A 4,489-nucleotide genomic window follows, 5' to 3' on the forward strand; every position below is an offset into this window, starting at 1 on the left:
CTAGGGGGAGCGTACGTGTGAGGGCGCGGGTTAGTGTCAGCGTACGGTTTAGGATTAGGGGACGCCTGAGGGTCAGGCTTCGGGGAAGGGTTAGGGTTAGGGTTCGGGCTAGGGTTAGGGTTAGGGGACGGGGACGTTTTAGGGTCCAGGTGAGGGTACGACAACGCTCTAGGGGGAGCGTACGTGTGAGGGCGCGGGTTAGTGTCAGCGTACGGGTTAGGATTAGGGGACGGGTGAGGGTCAGGCTTCGGGGAAGGGTTAGGGTTAGGGTTCGGGCTAGGGTTAGGGTTAGGGGACGGGGACGGTTTAGGGTCCAGGTGAGGGTACGACAACGCTCTAGGGGGAGCGTACGTGTGAGGGCGCAGGTTAGTGTCAGCGTACTGGTTAGGATTAGGGGACGGGTGAGGGTCAGGCTTCGGGGAAGGGTTAGGGTTAGGGTTCGGGCTAGGGTTAGGGTTAGGGGACGGGGACGGTTTAGGGTCCAGGTGAGGGTACGACAACGCTCTAGGGGGAGCGTACGTGTGAGGGCGCGGGTTAGTGTCAGCGTACGGGTTAGGATTAGGGGACGGGTGAGGGTCAGGCTTCGGGGAAGGGTTAGGGTTAGGGTTCGGGCTAGGGTTAGGGTTAGGGGACGGGGACGGTTTAGGGTCCAGGTGAGGGTACGACAACGCTCTAGGGGGAGCGTACGTGTGAGGGCGCGGGTTAATGTCAGCGTACGGGTTAGGATTAGGGGACGGGTGAGGGTCAGGCTTCGGGGAAGGGTTAGGGTTAGGGTTCGGGCTAGGGTTAGGGTTAGGGGATGGGGGCGGTTTAGGGTCCAGGTGAGGGTACGACAACGCTCTAGGGGGAGCGTACGTGTGAGGGAACGGGTTAGTGTCAGCGTACGGGTTAGGATTAGGGGACGGGTGAGGGTCAGGCTTCGGGGAAGTGTTAGGGTTAGGGTTCGGGCTAGGGTTAGGGTTAGGGATAGGAGACGGGGACGGTTTAGGGTCCAGGTGAGGGTACGACAACGCTCTAGGGGGAGCGTACATGTGAGGGCGCGGGTTAGTGTCAGCATACGGGTTAGGATTAGGGGACGGGTGATGGTCAGGCTTCTGGGAAGGGTTAGGGTTAGGGTTCGGGCTAGGGTTAGGGTTACGGGACGGGGACAGTTTAGGGTCCAGGTGAGGGTACGACAACGCTCTAGGGGGAGCGTACGTGTGAGGGCGCGGGTTAGTGTCAGCGTACGGGTGAGGATTAGGGGACGGGTGAGGGTCAGGCTTCGGGGAAGGGTTAGGGTTAGGGTTCGGGCTAGGGTTAGGGTTAGGGGACGGGGACGGTTTAGGGTGCAGGTGAGGGTACGACAACGCTCTAGGGGGAGCGTACGTGTGAGGGCGCGGGTTAGTGTCAGCGTACGGGTTAGGATTAGGGGACGGGTGAGGGTCAGGCTTCGGGGAAGGGTTAGGGTTAGGGTTCGGGCTAGGGTTAGGGTTAGGGGACGGGGACGGTTTAGGGTCCAGGTGAGGGTACGACAACGCTCTAGGGGGAGCGTACATGTGAGGTCGCGGGTTAGTGTCAGCGTACGGGTTAGGATTAGGGGACGGGTGAGGGTCAGGCTTCGGGGAAGGGTTAGGGTTAGGGTTCGGGCTAGGGTTAGGGTTAGGGGACGGGGACGGTTTAGGGTTCAGGTGAGGGTACGACAACGCTCTAGGGGGTGCGTACGTGTGAGGGCGCGGGTTAGTGTCAGCGTACGGGTTAGGATTAGGGGACGGGTGAGGGTCAGGCTTCGGGGAAGGGTTAGGGTTAGGGTTCGGCCTAGGGTTAGGGTTAGGGGACGGGGACGGTTTAGGGTCCAGGTGAGGGTAAGAGAACGCTCTAGTGGGAGCGTACGTGTGAGGGCGCGGGTTAGTGTCAGCGTACAGGTTAGGATTAGGGGACGGGTGAGGGTCAGGCTTCGGGGAAGGGTTAGGGTTAGGGTTCGGGCTAGGTTTAGGGTTAGGGGACGGGGACGGTTTAGGGTCCAGGTGAGGGTACGACAACGCTCTAGGGGGAGCGTACGTGTGAGGGCGCGGGTTAGTGTCAGCGTACGGGTTAGGATTAGGGGACGGGTGAGGGTAAGGCTTCGGGGAAGGGTTAGGGTTAGGGTTCGGGCTAGGGTTAGGGTTAGGGGACGGGGACGGTTTACGGTCCAGGTGAGGGTACGACAACGCTCTAGGGGGAGCGTACGTGTGAGGGCGCGGGTTAGTGTCAGCGTACGGGTTAGGATTAGGGGACGGGTGAGGGTCAGGCTTCGGGGAAGGGTTAGGGTTAGGGTTCGGGCTAGGGTTAGGGTTAGGGGACGGGGACGGTTTAGGGTCCAGGTGAGGGTACGACAACGCTCTAGGGGGAGCGTACGTGTGAGGGCGCGGGTTAGTGTCAGCGTACGGGTTAGGATTAGGGGACGGGTGAGGGTCAGGCTTCGGGGAAGGGTTAGGGTTAGGGTTCGGGCTAGGGTTAGGGTTAGGGGACGGGGACGGTTTAGGGTCCAGGTGAGGGTACGACAATGCTCTAGGGGGAGCATACGTGTGAGGGCGCGGGTTAGTGTCAGCGTACGGGTTAGGATTAGGGGACGGGTGAGGGTCAGGCTTCGGGGAAGGGTTAGGGTTAGGGTTCGGGCTAGGGTTAGGGTTAGGGGACGGGGACGGTTTAGGGTCCAGGTGAGGGTACGACAACGCTCTAGGGGGAGCGTACGTGTGAGGGCGCGGGTTAGTGTCATCGTACGGGTCAGGATTAGGGGACGGGTGAGGGTCAGGCTTCGGGGAAGGGTTAGGGTTAGGGTTCGGGCTAGGGTTAGGGTTAGGGGACGGGGACTGTTTAGGGTCCAGGTGAGGGTACGAGAACGCTCTAGTGGGAGCGTACGTGTGAGGGCGCGGGTTAGTGTCAGCGTACGGGTTAGGATTAGGGGACGGGTGAGGGTCAGGCTGCGGCGAAGGGTTAGGGTTAGGGTTCGGGCTAGGGTTAGGGTTAGGGGACGGGGACGGTTAAGGGTCCAGGTGAGGGTACGACAACGCTCTAGGGGGAGCGTACGTGTGAGGGCGCGGGTTAGTGTCAGCGTACGGGTTAGGATTAGGGGACGGGTGAGGGTCAGGCTTCGGGGAAGGGTTAGGGTTAGGGTTCGGGCTAGGGTTAGGGTTAGGGGACGGGGACGGTTTAGGGTCCAGGTGAGGGTACGACAACGCTCTAGGGGGAGCGTACGTGTGAGGGCGCGGTTTAGTGTCAGAGTACGGGTTAGGATTAGGGGACGGGTGAGGGTCAGGCTTCGGGGAAGGGTTAGGGTTAGGGTTCGGGCTAGGGTTAGGGTTAGGGGACGGGGACGGTTTAGGGTCCAGGTGAGGGTACGACAACGGTCTAGGGGGAGCGTACTTGTGAGGGCGCGGGTTAGTGTCAGCGTACGGGTTAGGATTAGGGGACGGGTGAGGGTCAGGCTTCGGGGAAGGGTTAGGGTTAGGGTTCGGGCTAGGGTTAGGGTTAGGGGACGGGGACGGTTTATGGTCCAGGTGAGGGTACGACAACGCTCTAGGGGGAGCGTACGTGTGAGGGCGCGGGTTAGTGTCAGCGTACGGGTTAGGATTAGGGGACGGGTGAGGGTCAGGCTTCGGGGAAGGGTTAGGGTTAGGGTTCGGGCTAGGGTTAGGGTTAGGGGACGGGGACGGTTTAGGGTCCAGGTGAGGGTACGACAACGCTCTAGGGGGAGCGTACGTGTGAGGGCGCGGTTTAGTGTCAGAGTACGGGTTAGGATTAGGGGACGGGTGAGGGTCAGGCTTCGGGGAAGGGTTAGGGTTAGGGTTCGGGCTAGGGTTAGGGTTAGGGGACGGGGACGGTTTAGGGTCCAGGTGAGGGTACGACAACGGTCTAGGGGGAGCGTACTTGTGAGGGCGCGGGTTAGTGTCAGCGTACGGGTTAGGATTAGGGGACGGGTGAGGGTCAGGCTTCGGGGAAGGGTTAGGGTTAGGGTTCGGGCTAGGGTTAGGGTTAGGGGACGGGGACGGTTTAGGGTCCAGGTGAGGGTACGACAACGCTCTAGGGGGAGCGTACGTGTGAGGGCGCGGGTTAGTGTCAGCGTACGGGTTAGGATTAGGGGACGGGTGAGGGTCAGGCTTCGGGGAAGGGTTAGGGTTAGGGTTCGGGCTAGGGTTAGGGCTAGGGGACGGGGACGGTTTAGGGTCCAGGTGAGGGTACGACAACGCTCTAGGGGGAGCGTACGTGTGAGGGCGCGGGTTAGTGTCAGCGTACGGGTTAGGATTAGGGGACGGGTGAGGGTCAGGCTTCGGGGAAGGGTTAGGGTTAGGGTTCGTGCTAGGGTTAGGGTTAGGGGACGGGGACGGTTTAGGGTCCAGGTGAGGGTACGACAACGCTCTAGGGGGAGCGTACGTGTGAGGGCGTGGGTTAGTGTCAGCGTACGGGTTAGGATTAGGGGACGGGTGAGGGTCAGGCTTCGGGGAAGGGTTAGGGTTAGGGTTCGGGCTAGGGT

This window comes from Globicephala melas, unplaced genomic scaffold, assembly GCF_963455315.2.
Source record: "Globicephala melas unplaced genomic scaffold, mGloMel1.2 SCAFFOLD_138, whole genome shotgun sequence".
NCBI classification, from domain to species: Eukaryota; Metazoa; Chordata; class Mammalia; order Artiodactyla; family Delphinidae; genus Globicephala; species Globicephala melas.